Below are 25,010 nucleotides of genomic sequence, written 5' to 3' on the forward strand. Positions count from 1 at the left end.
TAATAAAATAGTAAAGATTTAAACATACATTCATATAGACAACGGCATGACAAATTATAAATAAATGCATTCTAAAATATATTTGGCATAGGCAAAGAAATAAAAGTACAAGCATATTATGAAAAACATAAAATCAGTAGACCCTTTATGAATTGTCCTATCGATATCAGTGTGTCAGGTTTCAGTCTATGCTGTAAATTATTCCAGACAAATGGGGTGAAATATCTGAAGGCTGTCTTTCCAAGATTACTGCAGGAACATACAGTGTCAGCAAGTCCTGAGAACAGGTGTTAAAAGTATAATGTCTTAAAAATATAATGCCTTAGGCACAAGAGTGACAATAAATAAGGTGGTAATTTTTTAAGTATTCCTTTATAGTTGAGCAGATAAAAGTGCTGATCTTGCCTGACAGAGATGGAGGGCCAGCCCATCTTCTGATCCAAGACACAATGATGGCTGCCATATGGGTTGTCAATAATAAATCTAAGAGCTGAGTGGTAGACATCCAGATGTTTAAGATTAGAGAAAAGAGCATGTCTATAAATAATGTTGCCACAATCCTTTTCAATGGGAAACAGGACCTGTTCCTGTACAAAAAACCAAGCTGCATCTTTAATTTGCAACTTCAGTTGTCTATGTGGGTTTTAAAAGTGAATTTGTCATCAATCCAGATGCATCCAGAAGTATTTATAATGAGGAACTTTCTCAATCGGTGTACCATTTAAAGTGCAGATCTGAAGACTAATGTCAATTTCCTTAGTTCTTGAGAAAGGCATAAACTTTGTTTTATCTACATTTAAAACAAGTTTAAGGTTTAGAAGGACCTTACTGTAGGCTTTTAAATGAGAGTTGCAGATTATCAATGGCTAACTGGATAGAGGTTGCTGAACTGTATAAAACAGTATCATCTGCATAAAAATGTAAATTACATCTATTGAGGGACATTAATATAGATGTTATTAATATAGATGGTGACTGATACCGGACCTAAGATGGAAGGAACCCTGTGGAATGCCCTTAGTCTGTACCTATATAGCCTATATATGTATATACATTAGCCTGTGCTACTAGCTGCCTTACACTGAACTACTCTCTGGAGACTGAAAACGTGATCGCTGTTATTAGTCTTTGGAGCCGTTTCTAAACAAACTAACGTGACCGTAATCTTCATGGAGAAGGAACATGTCACCCAGTGCAGCAGTGTGGCTCATTGACGTGTTTGTAGTAGTTTTTGGACAACAACGGAGGTCTACGGCACAGAGGAATAAGATGTATCAGACTTTGGACACACACACAAAACATGAAGTAGGATGAGTTCATTGTTAGTTTGACTCTACAGCCTTGTCCTTTAATTTCACCTTCTGTATCCTAACGCCCGTGTGACAGAAGACAACCTGTCCACGGTGTACCCTGCATCTTGCCCAGTGCACACTGGGATAGCTTTCCCATAACTCTGATTGAAGAAAGTAGAAAACAGACGGCTCAGTGGATATATCCGTTAAGTTTGCTTCTGCAATGACTCAAGTTCCCCGAAGCAATCATCCAATCATATCTCATCCCACCGAAGCCTTTCTTTTTCTAATGCTTGTTTGCTTTTTGGCGGTGATCATTCAGCCAAAATATTCAGCTTGTTTTGCTGTAACTGTGAAATGATTTGGCTCATGAGTCTCAGGTCTGCAGGAAACTGATAATTATAACAAATATTAGTTTTAACATTATCACTACTGTTGTTGATTTATTAAAGGAACAGTTTAACCATTTGGGGAATGTGCTTATCTACTTTCTTTTCGGAGTGAGATGATAAGACTCAAGACATGTTTAACCTTGTCCAAAATCTCACTCATCAAGCTCAACAACATGTTAAATCTTGTTTATTTAACCTGTCCAGAAAGAAATGTTTAAAAAACAAAAACAAATCATATTTAAGTTGCGTGTCTCCGGCCATAGTGCAGCTTGCCGGATACAACCGGTGAACAGGCACAATGATACCAAACCTGGCAACCTCACTGTAATGACGAGACAACACTGTTGTTCGCCAAGAAATAGTTCCAGCATGCAACTCCCCTTAAAACCACAAATAATTTTTACATTTACGTGTGAGAGAGACCCTAGAAGTGCTGTGAGGAAGTAAACAGAGGTGCTGGCTGCAGATCAAATGTCTCTTGTGTGTTCAAAGTTAACATCGTTGAATGACCTGGTTTTCAAGCTTCTCTCTTTCCCGTCCCCGGGGTCTCCATTGTCTGTGTGCATGAGAGAGAAAGAAAGAGACTGACACAAAATACCACTTCTTGTATCTCAAGAGAAACTGGCATTTCTGTCCTTTCTATAAATGATTTTGTCTTTGGTGACTGGTGTAAAAAAAAGAATCTCAATAAGCCAATTCTCTTAGATAAAAGAAACCAAAATGTGACTATTTCTACAATCAATCATCAGTGGGGAAACCTGTATTATCACATCTGCTTAAAAACTACATAACCTGGCAGGTATCAAGGGTAAAAAGTTTAATAATTTGTATGTGCACACTAGTAATTTGTACCTGTCAGATGACAAAAAAGCAACGTTTTTCACTCAGTGAAGGTTTTGCTCTCACAGGAATAAGGAATCAAAACACAAAAACCAAATGTGCAAATAATTTTATTGATATAAAGTCCGAGCTGACTGGATAAAAATCATAATCATGATCTTTACTGTTTGTTTTTATGTATTTGTATGATTTAATTGATTGTGTTTTGTACTGCTTTATTGGATTACAACCTTTTAAATGTATTGTTTTAAATTATTTATGGTATTTTAACATTAATTCATGGTAAATATCTGGCTGCTCAGAAAAGTAGAAGTATTGTTCAATATGAGGTTTGTAAATGCTTTAACGTATAGTTTTAGTATTTGTCCATTAAATTCTTGATGAATAAAGATTTAAATGAATTAAAAAGTTCCAACTGTCATCACGTTATGTTTCCTGGTGTAAATTATCTGAGCACACTGAATTTCTTTTTATCCTTTTCAACTTTCCTTGACCTTGTGTTGTTTTCCATCCGAGCTAAAAAAAAAAAGAAAAAAAAAAGTGATTTAAAGGAGGAAAGCTATAATTTCTTTTGTTTTCAGTATTCGATTCCACTGTTTGCTTCACCCATCCCTGTCAAAATAGCTATTACACAACACTGCAAGAAAAACATTGGTAAAGAAAAGAAACAGAATGGACGAAGATTACACAGAACATGTAAAAAAAAAAAATGAAAACAACATGTTATAAAGACGAATATGGCAGGAATTTGAGGAAAACACTGTGTTTTAGTCTACAGGAGGTCAAATGTATAGACCAGACGTGCAGAAGTGCATTTTTAACATTATCCACCTGTTCAAATACTGTGTTTTAAATTTAGACTTGAAGATAACAGAACGTGTGAGTAATAACACTGAAGTAAGTACAGAGTGACCTACATATTCTCGCTGTTTGTTAGACCAAACAAAATGCAGACCCGGGGTGGGGAGGCTCTTTACAGCCCCTGTAGGCGATAATTATGCAAAAAAGTCTGCAGGATGGCATGCAGACATGTTATCATGAACACACATGCACATGTGACACAGCAGCTGTGGCCGACTTTTACAGAGGAAATACCTGAGCTCACGTTCTGAGGAAAGGCTGTTAAAAGACAATGTCTATACGCAGATAAAATGCATAAATACACACAGGATATACAAAAACACAGATGGACATGCAGAAAAGTGAAGTACTCCCGTGGTGCAAAGCTATTCATCGTCAACTGTCTGTTGAAAGCATCTTCATTGCGAGAAAACTCCACCCACAGTAGCTCTGTTTTGAATCTATTTTCAGAGTGTAACATTGAGAATATTTGACCTGAATTCTGGCTTGTTTACCTCAAACCTTCCTCCCTAATCATAGTCCAAACGCTCCCTGTAGAGCAGAAACATGCACTTCAACCACCGCAGGAGAGGAGGGTAAACAGTAGTTAAAGCTAGCAAAATAAACCTGAAACGTGAGAGATGAATTCAGGTAAAGAGAGACGAGGGTGGAGTGGTGCGGGAGGGGACGGAAATGTTTGATGTCTGCATGCGAGGGTGTGACATGAACAAAATAAGCTCTGTATGAAAACATATAGGTGGGTCGCTGGGTTGAAACTCATTACGTCCTAAACAAGCCCCCTTCTTTTCCTTTTGATGGCCAAACTCATTTGCTGGCCCCGCTACCCTGCTGGCCTTGATGTTGCGGTAGGTGCTGGGCCAGACAGAGCTTCATCTGTGATTTCATATAACTCACAGACATCCGAGCCTAACATACATGCACAATCGAACAAACCAGCAGCTCTGTCATGTTCGGTGTATTTCGTGTCTGCAAACAGTGATGTTCAATCTCATTGCTGTCATCCTCAGTGGAGCAGTTCTCTGCGAGTCCCTCAGTGCTACTGTCACGAACGGGGAATAACACAGACACCCTTCCTGCCACACAAGCACCAGTCTTCAGCAGCGCACAGGAAAAGCCAAAACAAATTCCAGCTGTATATTTATTTCAAGTACACGTGCAGCTTGAAGGATTATCCCCAGTCAAAGAGAGAAACTGGCCTGCGAAAATGTTTTCCATTAACTGCAACTCTGAGATCCATAACACACGACACGTTTGGGCGCTTATTAAGTGTAAGAAACAGATGTGCCCTGAAGGTAACATAAAAAGTATAAAGACGATCAACACGCATAATTTTATTATCTGAAAAAACACTTCTGTTGCTGCAGTTATTTAGCCTTCATCTCATCAGAAGCTCTTTATATGAATGTTATTTACAATTTAAGTCAAGAGGTTATGATATAAGCTCTGTAAACAATCTGCATCCCAGCACATGCACAGTGGCTCCTACACAGTCTACTTTACACAGAACTACTCTCTGGAGACTGAAAATGTGAACGCTGTTATTAGTCTTTGGAGCTGATAAACAAACTAACATGGCTGTAATCTTCGTGATGAAGGAACACCCAGTGTAATGGTTTGGTTTTTAATAGTTTTTGGACAACAACAGAGGTCTACGGCACAGAGGAATAAGTTATATTATTATCAATTCATTGTTGGTTTGGCTCTGCACATGAGATTTGTTGACAATAAGAAAAATATGGAAAATTGCGATGAAATGAAAAATGCCTTTTTAACCCTTTAAGATCACATCCCCGGTCATACTGTGCACATATTTAACTATATATGCCAAAAAATACAAAAAAATGCATTTCTTTGCATTCCTACGTCAAAATCCAATCGTGTTTTCTTCGTGTAATACAAAATATGACGTGTGCTTACGTAGGCTTGAACCAACCCATTTCAACCAATGATATCATGACATCTGCCCATCAATAAATCTTTTATCTCTTTTAGTGGCACAGAGATAAGATTCATTATGGCGCCCACTTTTCAACGTTCAAATCAAATTCCTCCAAACGTTATCTCCTACCTGTCTGTCCAGTTTCACCGGAAAATACGTCACGATACAGAAGTTTGATACTTGAACTTTAATCGAGAATTGTAAAAACTGTCATTTCCGTCATCACTCTGTGATGTTTTTGCACACATAAAATGTGCTTTTTGATCAAATTTTCGATAACAATGTAATCAAACTGCATCATAGCATCTTATCATATGATCATTGACATCTGATTTCTAACGAAAGGCTTTTGTCTGCACATAACAATGTAACCCTGGAAAAGAGTGAGTAGTGGTGACATGTAACTTAGTACATTTTACTCAAGTGTTGTACTTTTGAGGTACATGTACTTCACTCCACTACATTTTGGAGACAAATATTATACTTTTAACTCCACAACACTTATTTGACAGCTTTAGTTACTTTGCAGGTTCAGATAATCAATACAAAATACAATAAACTAATAATTTTTTATGATATACATTATTACTCTAGATGCTATATAAAGTAAACTTTGCCCCATCATGCTTACACATCAATAATTTTAATCCAACATCCAACCTCATTCTGCATAATGAGTACTTTAACTTTTGGTAGTATATTTTGTTGCTAATACTCATGTACTTAAGTCAGATTTTTACTTTTATTTCTACAGTGTGGTATTTCTATTTTTATAAGATATTTAAATACTTCCTCCACCACTGGAAGTCAGTTGAGGACAAACAGAGAGAAGTGATATGAGGTCACTTTGGCCGAAAGTAGCCAGTGTTCCTTTAGTAAACTGAGTCACTTATTACCTTGTTAATGATTGGCAGCATTTTATAAACTTAATCAATGTATGGCGCCTAAAAAGGAGAATTTCACGATGTGTCACAGGAAGCTGTGAAGACAGAACAGTGAATCATAGAGCATGAGGAGGGGGTGAAAATAGGAAGTAAAATAGAAAAGAGCGCTGATTTATTAAATGAAAATAGGTCAATGTTGAGGTTCTGCCACAGAGGGATCAACATACCCATAAACACCAACACTGGTTATGTGTGTGTGTGTGTGTGTTTGCAGTCTCTCCACCCTGGCAGTTAACGAATGCATAATTTAAAAAGGAACCTCAACTGTGGCCATGACTGACACACACCCCTGAAAAACAGAGCAAATGATAAAATCATTAAAAATTGCAAAGCCCTTTTTTGAGAATTGGAAAACACCATAAGTATTTATATTTGATACATTGAATAATTATGATATACAGAAAAGTAGCATTTTCAGAGTGACATTTTTGGAAAGCTGCTTGTTTTCTGATCAAAATCAGATGACATCACCTCTGTGCATACAGGACGCTTTTCTTTCACAGTGTACATAATGGAGACCTTCCGCTGAGACATATTAAACCAAGGTGACTTTGTTTTCTACATCAATGTGTCCCCTATGAGCGGTTACATGCAGAGCAAAAATACCTGCAATGATTCAAAAAACATATGGGGGCGTATGTCAAGATGAAACTGTCCTGACTCTAAATATGAGATGGAAGATGAGGCTCTTTCTTGACAAACAACTGTTGGGTGAAGTGACGGCAGTTGTTTAGTGGTTGTTGGATCTGAACTTTAAAAAATACTTATACTTGACCCTCTCTTTTTCACTCATTATAATATTTCTACAGCACACCTATATTTTACTGGCTCTAGTTAATCATTCTCAAAACTAACCTGCACAATTGCTAATGAGCTTCACATCTGCACCAAGCTTTTGTGCTTTTGTTTCCACTGCCCTCTTTGGAGGCAAGTATTACATTTTAGCACCCTTCATGAGGTGGTACAAAATGAAGTTCCAGGTACAACAACATATCAGTAACCACCATTTTACATCTGTAGGTACATCGGTGAGGACTTTTTCAACTTTTCATGATGAAGAACAGTGGAGATCATATTTAGACAAATGACGATGTCCTTTTTGGGATGTTCCTGGTTACGGGTCGTTAAGCCCTGGTAAAAAAACCAAAAAAACTAAATCAGGAACTAAAAATTCGTTTACTGTTTGGTTTTCCAACTTGTCTGAATCACCATGATTTTTAGGCAAATCAGACTGATAAACGAGAGGTTGAAAATGCTAGAAAGACAATATACCTGAGGGTCGAGGATCTGAGCAGTCTGTGGCTTCCAGCCTTGCAAACTCCACTATTACGTGGCAAGAAAGTGTAGCACAGAAACCAAAAACTGAAACCAGACTCTTGAGTTTCAAAAAAGGTGGATTCCTGGAGGTTCCTGTGGTGTAAAATTATCATCTGAAACTGGGTGGATACACAAACACACACCCACACGCCTGCTCACAAGGATGCACACTGACCGACCTGCTCATGCCAGACGGCAGAGTCACCTTCTGCACCCACCCGCCGAATCTTCAGTGTCCTCGATTTGCACTCGGCTTTTCAAACACGACTTCAATCTCACATCGTTGGCTTTCTCTTGAAGATGTTGATCTTCTCTCACCGCGACCTTACGCATAATCCAACCAATGACAGATAGTGTGATGACTCAGGTTCAGTGTCACTCATCCATCTTTCAACAACAGCTGCTCATCAGGTGAATATGCAGAAGTGTGTGTGTGCTACATTTTCCTGATGATGGACAACAGAAGACAAACTTTTTGTGAATCTGTGTTTTTAGCAGTGAGAATATGTAAAATTTAACCTAATGGGAATGTACAGTCAAACAATGAAACACATCTAAAGAATCTTAACTCATCTTAACTCAAGGCACATTCACTAGCTTTTTTCCCCAAGAGCTTTCAACTACAGCTCACAGTCTTCATCAGTATATGGAGTCCTTTTAGACACCATAACAACTGAGCAAACTTCATCTGCTGATGAAAACTTTGAGATGTTTTTTGACAGCTCTGAAAAAAACCAAGCGTGGCCTTGGAGTTAAGATTATTTTTTGTAAAACTACTGTTTCCAGTCAAGAATGGGTTAGGCTTTTACTCAGTTTACAAATTATACAACACGTAGTTCCAACCAAGTAATCTGGTCAACTAGACATGTAGAACGTGCTCAAATCAGCATAACAGCAGACCGAGCTGTGCTCAAATGAAAAAAGCCTCATCACTAAAAATATTACTCTGCCATTCATTAGAACTACAGACCATGACGTCATGCTAACAACAACAGTCATTTCTGGGTAGATGACTTGTGGTTCATTTGAATTGCGGAGATATGTAAACTTGGCAAACTTGTTTTTTTTCTGTTTTGAGTTGTCTTTTTATGTTTGTGAAACTGGATTGAACTGAACTGATTAAGGGTTGTGGGGAAACCAAACAGACCCTTTATCAGGTGGATTGAACTCTGAGACTTGGAACGGGATGAGTTACACACACACACACTCACACACAGTGAAAAACCCAAACCCTACTTTTTATCGTTACCCGGCACCCCCATACACAGTAAAACATAGCCATTTTCCCCTCAGTTGAGAGTATATCTCAGCTCCCACTCTGGCATCCTCCATCAGCTGTGCCGGTGAGTCTGTGACACGGCGCTACAAGCTTAAAAATGCCGCGATCTCTAGACAGCATTAGCTCAAACTGGCTGGCTGACTCATCAGGGACTAGAAATTGTCTCTGTTGCTAGGTCGTTACTAAGGGTTGGCCTACTTGCTGGAGTAGCTAACTAGGTTTTATTACATAAGAGTCAACTGATGTGAGTGATTGTTTTCCAGGTATTAGTCATACCCCATGTATCTCCATGGAAACGGAGATGACACAAGCAAAACGTTTTTTTTTAATTTTTTGAGCGAACTGCCTCACAATATGAATACATTTAGTTTATATATTTTATTTTGTTGGTAAATGTTGTATAATTACAATTTTACACTTGAGGGTGTGCTTTACTTTATTGTTGGCACGACAGTGATGCGGTCACTGAAGTGACTGAATGACGGTAAAGCACACCCTCGAGTGTAATACTGACGACTCCTCAGCCCAAGAAACTAAACTAAATGACATAGCTGCTGCTCAGGGGGCTTTAAACATTGTTTGTGGTGTTTACAGGACAGTAGAGTCACATTTCTATCATGTATTCAACAGTTTTTCACTATTTTAGGTTTGATTGGCACTCCTTTAACTGAGTCATCTTGTTGTAAACTCATCCTCTGCAATGGTCTCCAACTGGAAAATTAGCACCACCAGTTGTTTATCTTAATAAAACAACTCCTAATATAACAGATGGAAACATGCATCAATTTAAATTTTCTTTTGCCAATTTCCTGTTAAATTCAGTTAAATTCTGCACTACATTTGGATGGAAACATACTGTAGCTAATAGGGCTTGTCAATCCAAAACATCTCTCTTTGAGGCTGTTTGTTGGTTTTAAAATGCGTTTCTGTGATCTGCACATAAGCAACCTGTCATGTGGAGTAGCAGGAATGGACCCAAATGCAGAGACCAAAATACAGGGTTGAAGAAAACCTTCTTTAGTCTCAGGACTGCAGAGGCAAAACAGAAGCTGGCTGAGCAGAGAGGAGCAAACTCAACAGAACAGAACCGAACAGAACAATGATCCACCAAAACTCAACTGAAAACCAGACTTTAAATACAAACTAATCAGACAACGAGGAACAAGTGATAAGACACAGGGGCAGGCTGGGAGCTGATAAGCACTGAGACGCTGAAAGCAGGGCAGGGCTGACGAGACTGATGTAGGGCAGGTGTGAAGGTGACAGCAGACTGGAGGAGAACACTGAGACAAGGGCAGGGCCAACGAGGATGAATGCAGGGCAGGTGTAAGGAGGAGTACATGAACACACAAGGGAAACACAGAGTAACAGAAAACCAACACCCAGATACACAAGACTCTAAATCACAACCCTCCATAATTCAAACCGTCCCAGAATAAACTAAAGCACAGAACACTACAAGCTAACTAATAATGCAGTCCTCTAAACCCACTGCCCAAACCATAACAAGCAAAACCATATGACCAGAAGGACTTGACAACAGAAGTGTAACACAGGAAACCCCGAAGAACACAAAAACACAAAGAGTCGAAAAAACACACAAAGTCCAGGCATGATGTGACACGATCAGCCAAGACACATCGCCGTTCACACCTGTGTCCATCATACATCTCCACGGTGTCCAGCAGACCACTTGTGTTCAGATTTTGTTACTGCCTACATCACTTCCACTAGCGGGTCAAAGTGCCCCCGTGCAGTTATCAGGACAAAGTCAAAGACAAAGTCGTCAACCACCACGTCCTGCATTGTTACGTCCTTGTCGGGGACGCATACACGCATTACACTAGATATGTAGTAAGTCCCAAACCACCTCAGCAAGTGGTTTGAGTGATCGGATCACAATGCATCCTGGTGGTCGTTTACACTTGTATTTAGCACTGTCCATTTGTGATCCGATCGCCCAAGACGTATTTTAAAACCAAATGTAAACAAGGTCTTTGAGAGAGATATTTTGAGATATCACCTCCTCCCTTTCTGAATTTTTTTTAAAAAGATATTTAAAAGGTAATGTATAATGCACATTTCCAGGTCAATATATTTATTCTGGGACTCTACTGGAATATCTTTGCATAATTTATAGTTCAGCTCCAGAGCCTACGTCAACAAACAATAGTAGTAAGATTTCACTTCTTTTTCTTGTTCTTTACTTGAAATACAAACTACTCAACTACATCCGCACATGTTTGAGCCTGATCCAAAATATGAGAGTGGACAACATGAACAACCTCAGCTACGGAGGTTACAGAACGGACGGCCATTCATGTAACTGTGCAAGGTGGTATCATCTCATCTGGAAAGCACAAAAACACACTGCAAACAAATCATTTCTACAAACATTCACCTCAAGATTTGGAACTTTGACCGTGTTTAGCATAGATATCCAACAACATAACAGTATAAAAATAACAGAAAATCACAAAAAGCAAATAATGTGTCCTTTAAATAGAAGCAAAATTTGGTGGGAGGACAGGTGGGCTGCAGAAGCCAGGGGGATGCGTTCGGGTTTTGGTGAGTGTGGTTGTGGTTGAGTGGTTGGATCATCCCTCTTTGTCCTGACGATTAGTGCTCCCAGCACTTCTTTGTTTAGGTCTTCTGGCGGTTATGTAGCTCCAGCCTGGTTCATATTGTCCCGCTGTGTTGAGACACAAAACCAGTGCGCTGGTTTAGCAACTAGCCGCTGCTGTTTTACTGAACAACCATCGGGGGAACAAAGCAGCTGCAGACAAAAGAGGCACAATGACGACAAGCCTGAAAACCCGAGAGAACACAAGAACAAGGGGCAGAGGGCAAACACGTACATACAAACACTTACTGTAGTGTGTGAGAGCAAAGACACATACATCTCACATGCACATGCACTGACATGTGGGGACAAGCCCAAAGTGCACATGCAGAAGCTAGCAAACATGCACAGTTTGAAATCAGTAAAATGAGAAGCAGAAAGTCATGCAACTCTTTGAAAGTGTGTTTATGTGGTCGCACATTGTTTAATGAATGAAAGGAGTCAATTAAAAGACTCAGGATGATAAAATGAATGTGTGTGTTCGTGTGTGAGAAGAGAAACTGCTCTGATGAAGCTGAGGTCCAGCCTTCTTTTCCATAACAACATTCCTCACTGCTAAAGTATCTTCTCTCTCTCTGCTCTCCTGTCCGCAGCAATCCCTCGTTTATCTCTCCGTCTTCGGTCTATTTCTCGTGGTCTCACTTCTCTCCATGTTTTCTTCTTTTTCTGGTTTTACCTGTAGTATTTCCCATCCACCCGTTTCTTGTTATCTTCAGGTTTTACTGTTTTCTCTCTCCACTCCATAATCTGCCATGGAGTCACGTTTTTTTTTTAACATGTGCAATTATCCTGACACACAAACCTGAAAGTTAGGGTTGTATTTCCTTCAGGCACACACGGTTTCTGAGGCATGTGAGCATCATTAAGGTGTTCACCTTCATAAGTGGACTCGTCGATGGGCTTCGTGATGCTGGAATACAGTCTGATGTTCACATATTTGAACTGATTATGAGTTTAATCACTGCTAGACTCACTAATGGCTCCATCGTTACAAATGCAGCTTGTATGGACGCAGATCAAAGTTTCAGTGAAAGGTTTCCTCACTTTTATACTATAAACTATAATGATTCTGCAGCTTTTTCATTTTTTTTCCATTCTTTAAAAGAGGATAAAACTGTTTTTGGAGATATTTCTGAAAACAACATCTAAGATTGAGGTCTCTGGGTCTTTCCCTTGGCAGCGGCTGACATTTGAGACTGTCCTTCTGAGAAAAATGACATGCATCGGTCATTTCAGTAAACACCTGAAAAACAACATTTGAGTGAGAAATCTCTCTGGCAGATGTTGGAATTATGACTCTTGTTCATCCAGAGCAAAGGAGAACGTAGTGTGATGTTATAGAGGAGGGAGGTTTCTGTTTGCTTCCCACTTCCAACTGAAATCCACAATTGGTTTCTTTTAATTATGACCAAATTCATTCCCTGTCCTTGACTACTGTAACCATGACAACAAAGGCTCCCTAATCTTAACAAAGTGGTAATTTTAACTCAAATGCTTTTGGAAGGCAGATACAAATAGCATTTTGTTGTTTAATTTGGACTTGTTGTAGCATAGAGATGTCTGCCGCTTTAACATTCGATATTTTAGAGGATCCGTCGTCCTGTGAAGTTGGTATTCCACTCTGTTGTGGTGTGTTGTGTCAGCACAGGTTGCGACTAGATGTTACTTTCCGTTAATGTTATTTCAGCACCTGCTGAGATCCACAGTTAAGCTCCTGCACATTCACTCTTACATGTGGGGGGTGTAACCGGTGTTAGCCGTCTTTCTTTCACGGGCAGTTGTGGTGACAGCAAATGACAGCAGACTGTCAAAACTCACAGCACTCAGACACAGATACAAACGTCAGGGGCACTCCAGAAGAAGAAAGAAAAATGTTAGTTATTATTTGGATAATTAAAATTGTGACCATATAAGTACGTAAAAGAAACGCTGAAGATAAATGTTGGAATTTTTATGGGCATTTTATGTCTTTATGTTGTTCTTAGCAACAGTAGAGAGTTGACAGGAAATGAGAGAAAGATGGTGGACGATGTGCAGCTGAAGTCCTCTGTCAGACTCAAACCGGGGACATGGTAGCTCACAGTTGACGGCTTAACACCAAAGCCACCAGGGCGCCAACCAGACACATACTGTAAAAACTGTGAGTTGAAATGAAATAAAAGCTGCGTTGACGTCCAAAGTGGACTGTTGATTCTGAGTGGGACTGTCAGTAGCAGCTTCACATATTGGGAGTCATTTAATTCAATGTTAACATGAAAGTATTGCTTAATACATCTTTAAAGCTAATAAAGGGCATTTGTAAGAGGGAAAAGCTATAAAGCTGCACATGAGCTTGAAAATAAGATGACTGCCACAGAGATAGAAAGATATGGGTTTATTAGGTGTGATGTGGTTTACTGTTCAACGCTGCAGCGTGTAAACTGAACGGATTCTACTGCAACTAAACATTTAATTAGATTTCACTTGATTTATGAAAATCACATTTCTCTTTCATGTAAATGTGCTCCCTGATGAGAGTCCTCTGAGAAAAGGGAAAGCTTGATTCTGCATTTTAATGTTGGTGAATTTTAATGTTGAATAAAAACACCTTTTATTACTTGATCTTCCCGCATCATTTGAATATTCCTCCTCCAGGAATTCCACCATGACTATGCAAAAGCCTGGCAGACACACACACACACACACACACACACACGCATAATATTCTGCACAGATTTTTTTAAATCACTGTGCGTGTGTGTTTGTGCAAATTAATGCTCATATTTAGCACTGCACATGTTTTTGCAAACACAGGTCAGACAACATACGTGAGCGAGTCAAACTGCATCATCATCAAGGACTAAAATGCACCAATTTATGCTTATTTTTATCACAAGAAATTGAATTTTGTGTGTGTGTGTGTGTGTTTTGGATAAACATACTGGAAAATGGCCTCTTCCTGGCGACCCAGGACTGCCATAAAATAATCCAAAACAGTTTAAAGAGTGTCGAGTCTCTCTTTCAGACAGCCAGAGTCAACACACACACACACACACACATACACACACACGCACACATGCAAATGCTCATAAACAGGTTTCTATGGTATCTAAGGTCTCATGGATTTACAGATTCAAACACAATCACGTTTGGTTTTGGTTTGTGCGTGTTTGCAGTGGTGTGAATGACTCTCTGTGCACTCGACTGCTGCTCGCAGGTGATGCCAACCCTCAGCAGAGAAACTGGGTCAGCACTTGGCAAGCCCAGGTTACACACACACACACACTGACACACATACAGACTCTCTGACACTGTTTCTTCCTCTGCTTAGAGAACCGAGGCAGCGATTAATGGCGTTACTAAGATCCCATATTTTATTTTCAATGGAGAGAACAAGCTGTCCCCCCCAAAAGATCGAAAAGGTCTCTGCACACCTGAATTTGTGACGAGTGCATCGGAGAAAAGCAATACTTGGATAAAAATTAGAAAATCTGCAGGAGCTCTCAGCACCTTAATGTGTGTGAGTCCATGATAACACCTTCCTTACATGAATTTACATCCTAGTTAAGCTAACAGCTGCTTTTATTTAGTCTCTTCTCTGTCACATCACAAGGAATCTTCCCGAAAACCAACAGCCGATCATCAGTCATGAAAATCTTGCCAGTACAGTAGCTGTTGATGTGTCTTTGCTATAAGTGAGTCATGACAGGCTTGATGAATGCTGACCTTTGCACTTCATTCAGGATTTTGTGGTAGAGACTCAAGAAACGCGCCTCTTTCTAGGAACCCTGGATAAATACTACGCTACGTATGGGGTTTGTTTGCTTTAGCTCGTTATTCTCCCCGCCGTCAGGCCAGTAACGTCTGTGTTTTGATTAACATCACGTGACTGCAGCCATAACAACGCTGGCACTCCTAGGAAACTTAATCGACGTTCAGTTTCAGAGGAAATACAACAGAAGAGAGCAGGGAGCGAGGAGGCTGTGGCTTTCCGATGATGTGGAAGGCCTTCAGAGGGGGACGTGTGGTCAACCTGATGTGTTTTGGATGTTAAACAGTCAGAAGGAAACCGCTGGCTGGAAACACAGAGGAGAGTGTTTGTCTTAATGACATCATCGTCCTCCTGTTTGGGTGAACGGGGATTTCATAGCAGACGTTCACAGCCAAACTCACCTCCTTTTACAAACACAGGCCTTCACTCTCATTTATTCTCTCTGCAGAGACGCCTCAATGTGACGGACATGTTGGGTGTCAGCAGGACACCAGATGGTCTAAACCAGCAAAAGAGGAAGCTATTGCAGCTACTTCATATTGCTTCTGGTCACCATGTTTATTTCATTTGTTTCCACATGCAGTTATGTGTGATTGACAACATTCTGAGTGTTGCCTTCATTAAAATGTGTTAGATATAATGAAATTTACTGGCAGCATGAATGCAAAGTCAATAAAAAGACAAAAATTCAACACAAGATGTTTGAAATGAGAAAATTGCAACAGACTCGTGGATAACCTGAGTCGTTAAACTCCATCTGATTAATGTACAGAGACAGCCGGGAGGAAAATAAGTGGAGCTTGTGATACGTTTTGAAAACTTTCCAAGCTGTCACACACTCACGTGCGAAATTGGAGCATGTTGTTGCAGCACACACCTCTACTGTGAGTTGTGCCATGAACCCATTCGCTCAAAAACATCCAAACTGTCAAATTTGCATGAATAAGTGAGATAAAAAAAAAGACCGTTGGAGCATTTGTGCAGTATGTTGATTCACCACATTCGACCAACTGTACAGATGTTAGCTGTAATCTTGAAACAGACACACAAACCATGTGTTTGTGTTCAGTTCAGCCTCTGATTGAACTCAAAACTCAACAGAAACTCAAGTTCTGTCCGTCATTTACCTTCAGTCCTTTTCCTTTTTTCTTCTCATCTCTGAATGCTTATGAAGCAGATTCATAAAGCCGCCATATAAGCATGAATTTTTCTCTCAAGTTGAAACCCTCCCCGGGCAAGTTCACGTCTAATCGTGTCTTTCTATTTATTTTATATGCAATTGCACCGCTGCTGAAATTTGCCTCGCGCTCTGTCGGAACATATTAACAAAAGGTGCCACTCCAGTGACCTGTTAGTTAGAAGATTTTCACAATGTAACAGCATTTCCTGTTATGTATAAATCTCTAGAAATAGCACTAGTGGTTCCCTTAAATGAGGCTCAAAAGTTTAAAACCAGTTAATGATTCATGTATGTGTACGACTCTTTGAGAATGATGTAACTGGAGATCAGGAGATCCAGCTGAGAGACAGTCCTTTCCCAGCAGCACACTGGTGACAGTGACACCTCTGAGGTAATATTTAGCTTGGTTGTTTGTGTGTGTGTGTGTGTGTGTGTGTGTGTGTGTGTCTGTGTGTGGGCAAATGTAGATCAAACATTCCTTATCCAGATGTGAAAGAGGACCTCCGTGAGTGATGGAGGTTGGTTGAGGGAAGTGACAGCGCACAGCAATATAAACTCCGTCCCTCTTACAGTGTTTTATATCTGCCACAGTGTTTTAAGAGACAACCTCTCATCAGGCCTCCACATGACAGAGAGGGTCATGTGTAATTGAATGAATGAATGAATGAATGTTGGTCTGATGTGTTACGCCTCCCAGGAAATCCTCCTTTGACATTTTCATGGAAATGAAAGAAGTCACACCGGTCGGGTCCACGATTGTGCTCACTGAATCCTTCTGTTACTAACAGATCTTTCATCTTTAAAGCATTAAATGACTCTCTAGTCTAGTCACAGTGGGTGTGAAGCAAATCCAGATCTTAAATCACCAACACTAACACACACACACACATAAAAAAGACAAAAGATTAAGGCTTCTTGTTTTTAGCAATTGATTTGTTTTCTTGTTTCCCTACAGGTTCGATTTACTTTCAACAGTAATATTGCTTGTAGTTGCAAAATAGATAAGAGGCTGCAACCGTTTCGAATTTCCCCTTCTCTCTCTAGATTTTACAGATTATTGGGTTGAAACAAGTCTGCAAATCTACAGCCATGCTAGCAGCTCTGTGAGGCTGCACATTAGACTCAACACCTGTCTGTAAGTTTGTTTTTTGTCTGTTTTCTATACTTCAGTCTTGTCTGGTTTTGCAGGTGTTTTAACATGTCTTGCATAACTTGAAGATCTGCCAATTTACCCGTTTTGTCCTGTTTTAAGACGACTATCTTGGAAATAATCTTTTAACTTTATTGTTTTTATCCTTATCAGTTGTCAAATATATCTCTCTATCTATCTATCCATCCATCTATCTATCTATCTATCTATCTATCTATCTATCTATCTATCTATCTATCTACATTACAAGCATGACTAAAAGCTACACTCAGAAAACATTTGCATTGGTTGTACAATCATTTTTGATTAAGACCACTTCATTAGCACTTCCTGCCAATGTTTACTTGTTGAAATGATGATGCTTTGTCAGGAATTAGTAGATCAAGTACAACAACAGCCTCCCACACTTTCTCAGAAAGGAGTGACTCATCAGCCAGGTAGATTGCAGTGTGAGCAGCATGACAGACAAGATTTATTGTCATTATTGTAGTTAATATATAAACATGGACAAGCAAAGTGGTGGGAAAGTGTTTTGCCTTTGTGTTTCACCCTCCAGCTTCTTCTGTTCATGATATTTTACGTCGCCATCTTTCCCAAAAAGAAGTTTCATTCAAGTTTTTTGCTTTTGGCTGTTCCACAGAATAAACAGCATAATTACCTGTCCTCTAAAATGGTTTAGTGGATATTAATCATAACAGGAAAATATAATCAAAACATCATAAATAGGTTATTAGACCTCTTTACATTAAAACAGTTTTTTTTCCCACCGCTTCACTCATAAAAAGGCATTGAAGCCGTTACTAGAGATGCGAGTCATGTGAACATCTTCATTCAGAACATACAGGTAGTGATGAACAGTGCCAGACGTCTAATGGTGCATTAAGATGGAACGTCAGAGGTTGCACGAATGCATACAAACTCACAGTTTACTGTAACAACACAACATGTTGTTACGGTAAACTGCAGCATCCGTTTGGCTCTATTGTAATGTACTACAGTGGAACCATCTGCTGGTTTCTGCGGACTTGAAACTTGCTCGAGATACAGTTAATCCCAGTTAAAACCATTTATTCATTTTGTTTTGTTTAATACATTATCATCATGCGGTCTTGCGGCTGTGAGTGTCGACTACTCTGGAAACTCTGTCTGCTGGTGTGTTCAAGAGCAATCTGATGCTGTCACTTTCTGATAAAAGCACATTTCTGGAGCTAAAATATTGAGTGTGAACTGTAGTGAAATCTGCTGCTAAAAAAAAATCTACATTCACAGGAATTTCTGATCTAAATCACCGATTGCTTTGCTCAGAAACAAGTTTAAGCTAGAAAAACCCCACGAGGATTTTCTCCAGAAGAAAATACTGTTTATTTCTTGATATGCTGTATATGGCTACACCCACAAGTTGTCCTCTATGTTTTAATTCTTGACAACAGTCATATTTGAAAGCCCTCTGGCCAACAAAATAAACAATAAAGGGGACTGCTAACCAAAGTGTCAGTCCTAATCATCAGTTTCTACAATTTAAACCGAAAGAAGTCTGTTCAGTGTCATATTTTTTATTTAATATTTGTAAGGCAAGGGCATGCTCCCATTCCTCTCTCTTAAGTTGTCTAAAATTGACTTCTACATTGTGTTAAGGGATGAGGCTGCTGCTATTTATATTATTTATGTCTCATCAACAAATCTCACGAAAAGACCAAAACCAATGATGTGTCTCTTGGTACTATCTGACCTTGTTCATGCACTCAGCCCCAAGTTCCTACTAAACATGTAAACCTTTAAAAAAAATGGGTCAAATATAGCAGATTTTTTTTTTTTTTTAAAGGCTAGTAAATGGTGCATTTGTTGGGACTATATTCTGCCTTTGAGCACAACATATCTGCTGCACTAATGACTTTTCCAGCAGCAGGATGGTGTATGTGGGATCGACTCAAAATAAACTACAGTGTGTCCTTGTTCACAGTAATGAAGGAACATGTCACTCAGAGCAACACTGTGCCTCAATTAATGTGTTTTTAACAGTTTTTGGACAACAGTGGAGCTCTATAGTGCAGAGGAATAAGCCATATAAGCCTTTATCTACACAGAAAATACTTGTTAGCAGCATCAGTTCATTGTTGTTGTTTTTTTTTCTTCTTTTGTGGGATCTGATGATGATAAAAATATAGAAAATTAGACTGAAACCTGCCTGTAGGTTGATAAAAATGATAAAAACTTGTATGCTTCAGCGTGTAATGGAGCTGAAACGTGTAAAACCACCAGTGTGGTCACAAGATTTTTTGAGCAAAGCAAACGTCCTTCCTACCACAACAACAACCACCTGCCTACAGACAGACTGCACACTGCCTGGACTCACTCACACTGAGTCGATCATACGTCAGATGTTTAGGTGCTTTGGTTTCACTTGAGCAGACAAAAAGCTTTTGTGGCTGCAGACTGTCACGTAGATGACACTGCTCACAAACCTGGCTCCTATCCAGCAGCTCATATAGCTGTGGGCTGTGTGTGTGTGTGTGTGTGTGTGTGTGTGTGTGTCCTTTGGGAGTGATACACGACACCTCCAGTGATCTTTGACAGTAGCGGTAATGAGCAAATGGCGTGGGAACAGCTAATTAATGCACACAGACCAGATGACAAAAGTCTTTCTTTGTATCTCACCTCTTCTTCCTCTTAGTTACTATCGTCTAACAACCGACAAGAACAAAATTAGAGCAAATATTTCATTATAATTAAGATATTAGCGACCAACAGCTTCAAGCCAAACATATCAGTCTCTCTTTCTCTTTCTGTCTTTCACACATGTTTAATACGATACCTGTGTGATATCTACTGTATATTTATGGATTGAAATTGTGTATTTAAACAGAAATTTAATCCTGAGCTGATCACAGATGATCTTGTCTGGGATTTTTATTGTGCTGACTCATCCATGGAAATACACTGCGTGGCCTTCTAGTCGTTCCAAACTCGGCACCAAATACAGTAAAGTCTCAATTTTCAGATTAATTTGTCTCTCTCCCTCTATTCAGACTAGTGGTGTAATTTTATCTCCGTAATCCAAACATGATTTGTATTCACTGGAAACATTTTGTTCTAATACAGGAAGTAGCATCACGTCCTTGTACTGCAGTGAAAAGTCACAGTTGGATGTATAAAGTACAGGATTTGTGCACCATGTTTCAAATCAGCTGCATCTTTTTTTTTTTTTTTTTTAATATGTGCGACCACGATGTTGCACTAACAGCTGCGTCCCATGAGCATGTGCACAAACACATCGCTGCTGTTATGTAACTGAGCTTTTTGTCTTTAGCCTTAATTTCCTCTGCATATAAAAACATTTATATATGAGCGATAATACCACAAGGTGACCCGATGTTACTCGAATGTTAATATTTATGTTGTTCTTGAGTCTTAACTTCCGAGATATCTGTTTCTTATTCAGATGGCAATAAAGCTTGAACTTCAAAGTTCCCTCCAGTCACAAATATGTTTTTATTCTTGTTCCTACACTTGGGTGGTTTGAGCTTCACTGTGCAGAATAATGTATGTGCAGAGTTTGGCATTAAAAGGCTGTTTTCACATTAATCTGCTGAAAGTGGAAAGTTTCTCTGTGCTCACCTTAAATCTCAATTTAAGGCACCTGTACCTACGAATAGGATTTGTGACATCACAGCTAGTCTGGAGCCAACCGTGGTCCAGTATTCAACTAACAGAAGTGTGATGTGGAAACTTGAGAACACTGAGAGTGGACTTTACAGTGAAGTAGAGACATCTTGGGTCCAGCATTTAAACTTTAGAAATGACAAATGTTTGCGTATTCGTAGATTGTAGATTTTTCCATTCACCCATATCAGATACAAATTGTTTTCAAAGTATTTTTATATGTCATAAGGTCTGTTTGGTAACTTAATTACATTAAACGGAGAACAGGATCAGACCAAACAGAACAGTTCAAATTAGGGCTGCAACTAACAATTATTTTCTCCATTAACTGAGTGATTGTTTTGTTTTGTGTGTAAAATTCTGGTTATAATTTCGTGGAGCTCATGGTGACGTCTTCAAACGTCTTGTTTTGTCCGATCAACAGTCCAGAATCCAAAGATATTCAGTTTACTCTCACGTATAATAAAGAAAATCTTCAAATCTTCACATTTGAGAAGCTGCAACCGGCAAATGTTTGACATTTTCACCTAAAAAAATTAACAATAATTATTCAATCAGCTCTGGTTCAAACACACACAGATACTCCGTTTAAGGTTCATATGTGTACATGTTCCTCTTTCACAAGTACCGACCCTCATTCCTTCAGCCAACTTTCAAGTATACCAACACATATATGATATAGAGGATGTGTGTACACAGAAATACAAGATGCACCAGCAGATTAATGCTCAGGTTTACACAAGACTCAGGCTAAAATTTAGTCATTATACCGAACGTCCCAACAGGATTCAGGTGTGAATTTTCTGTTGACATAGGCTGAAAATCTTGGTGAAGGTCCAGAGCTCAACTTGGCTGTAAAGAAATGCGAGTTTGCAGTTCAAGGCTTGGACGTCCAGACAGAAGACTGTTTCCACCCAGATGGAAAATGTTGCAAGAAATGTCATTACAGCAGAAATGCTGCTGTCGTTGTGACCAAAACAAACTGAATGTATTTGTGTATATATATATATATATTGCTGTTCATATGACAAACAAGCCCAAGTTTTTATTAAGTCTAATATTGGCGAAGGGAAGTCATCCACCTCCGATGACTGATGCAACATTTTTTCATGACTCAGACAAACTTTTAGACTGTCGATGGAAAACGAGTTAAATTAAAAATATTCAATAGCTGCACAAAATATTCAACAGTGCAAAAAAAAAGGATGTTTTGCACTAAAAGGATGGAAGATACTAACTTATACTGCTTAAGCCTCATGCAGTAAATACTTTTTTTGGGAATATTTTGGCCTGCACCTTCACATCTGTGTCGTCTCGATAACGGAGTGAAGATTAAAAAGAAAGATTTACAGAGAAGTTCAAACTCTGACTTACTTTCACAACTCTGCACACTTGGTGTCAGGTTGTCAGATGAAGAGCCAACTTAAAGGAACATACAGAACATCTAAATTTACTTAACGTCAAAATATGTGAGATTTAGTCCATAATATGATCAGTATTGTCTTTTTTTTGGTGCTACATGCACTCAAGATAATTAACGGACACCCTGAATTTGGTGAGATCAGATGTTAAACCTTTAAATTGACTCTGACGTCGGAGCCATTGTTCTTCTTTTAGTTTCTTCTATCGTCCACCTTGTTTTCTTGCCCTTTAATGCAGTGAAAGAATTTAATTAAGATATGATTTCATTACCAGCATGAAGTTTACTAGTAATGAGGAGCATGTGGCTTTCCCAGAGAATATCCCTGACTATTTCAAATAATTTAGCAGCAGCTGAAAAGTGACGGAATAATGAGAAAAAGTCACAGAAGAGCATGTTGTTTTTATTTGCTGTCTCCCCGAATATGAATCCAGTTTGAATGTGACTATATGTTCACTTCATCTGCCCAAGATAAAAGATATACAAAAAGACATTTTAAGCCTTTAAAAGAACTGTATATTTCTACTGTTCCCTCTTTTCGTGTAATCATTTCATTGTGGAAAGATGGATTTTTAATGGTTTGTGCACAGATTGCCATAATTGACCTCATTGGCAGCTTCAATCCAAAATGTTCCGCTTCAAAAAACACAAACTGATTTACCTCAGAGTAAATCCATGTGAGTTCAGTGGAAAGAAAATGAATTTTCAGGGTTTTTTTGTTTTTTTTTTCACCTTGTAATTTATGTCTCTGCCACATCATTAATCTACACTTATTTCTGTAAGTTGGAAAATGTTTATAGGTGAATGAATGATGAGTTATGTAGTCAAGGCCCGGACAGCTTGGCCAGGCCAGTGTGCCAGCCATGTGGTCACCAGCAGGTTTCTGGGTCAATAACTCGCTCAATAAACCTCTGTGTCCTCCTTCTATCCTTTCCTCCATTTATTCTCTGTTACTGGATCTGTATGAGAGGAGGGTAAAAACACAGAAAGAGACAAAGAGGACTAAATATCCTTTTTTGTGTGTATGAGGCGACTCTCTCTTTCTCTTTCTCGTTTATGTACTTGTTTCCTTTCTAACCGATTTACCAACAAACCTTTCTCTCCTTCATAAAAAAACAGTTTTTAAGATTTTCCAACATTTTAACCTCTTTTGCCATTTGGAGCTGCTGATGTGTGAAGTTGTTTATGTTAGAGTTTTTCTTTTTAAACAGGTGGTTGAGGTTATCCATGGTTTGAGTCTGAATCAGGGATTTAGTTATTGCTGGATTACAGTTACACCTGGTCTGTAATCTTTCAATTACATGGATACACACACACACGCACACACATCACATATTCTTCCCCTCTCGGTGCCAGCAGCATTTTTACTAATAGGAAGATTTCAAGCAAGAGAAGTAAGACGACGAATGTGATGAGAATTGATGTCCCCTTCTTTCTTTCTACCTTTCCCTCTCGCTTTGTATTCTCTCATGTGCTCTTCCCCGGTTGCTCTTCGTCCGCCTTTTCTTTCTCTCATCCTCTCTGCAGACAAACGCAGCTGAGATATGGGCACGTGGCCAAAATGTGAATGTGTTTCAGAAAGTGTGCCAACCTGAACCTGCTGACCTGCAGCTTGGACAGGCTCTGTCTCTGCAGATGATGTTGAAAGTCAGCTCTCACTGTGCAATACGGCCAGAAACACACACACACACACACACACACACACACACCTCTGCTCGTATTATCAGCATTTCCTTATTTGCTTTACTATACGTAAACCTGACTGTGACGGCACAAGATCCTCCATATGTTCCTACTAAAGGATGAGTTCCTGTTTGCCAAATGCAGACAGAATGATTTAAGGGGTATTTCCGAAAGTTTCAAAAATATTTCAGAATCAGAGTCAAATGTTTTGCATTCCCTTCAAACAAACAAAACAAAACAAAACAAAAAGAAAAACAGATTTTTTTCCGACCATAAAAAAAAAAAAGTTCCTCCGTGTCCCTTTCCAGGCTTTGTAAAGGTTGCTATTAGCAGCAGTATAATAATTATTTATATCATTTGACTATTGATGCAGATGAAATGCAAAACCTGCAACAGAGAGAAACTAACTGGGTTCAGGTTGGATTTAACTCCTAAAGGTCAAACTGTCTGTTTCCACATCTACTAAAAACAGCCTCCAATGTCTCTTTTCTTTCCGTCTTTCCAAAACAAATGCCAGCAGGTTTTATATTTTTTAAACACTCTGCAGCGCCCGTGTTTCCCTGAACAACCTCTGGTTTTGACACCTGGTTACAGGTCACTGAGTCTGCAAAAAGGAAATGTATGAACACATAATATTTGTTATAGCACTATGAGATTCATTAGTTCATTTGCTGCCTGT

The 25,010-nt window shown here is 39.1% G+C and overlaps 1 protein-coding gene across 1 annotated transcript in view; it reads right to left on the bottom strand.

Annotated features, from left to right (window-relative positions):
• Positions 1-24,320: 24,320 nt before the first annotated feature.
• Positions 24,321-25,010, bottom strand: part of LOC122992110 (alsin-like) — a 48,268-nt gene continuing 47,578 nt past the window's right edge. The window contains exon 42 of the transcript XR_006405986.1: positions 24,321-24,357. The gene's annotated coding sequence lies outside the window, so the exon portion shown is untranslated. The remainder of the gene's footprint in view (positions 24,358-25,010) is intronic.

This window comes from Thunnus albacares, chromosome 11 (genome assembly GCF_914725855.1).
Source record: "Thunnus albacares chromosome 11, fThuAlb1.1, whole genome shotgun sequence".
Classification (NCBI taxonomy): Eukaryota; Metazoa; Chordata; class Actinopteri; order Scombriformes; family Scombridae; genus Thunnus; species Thunnus albacares.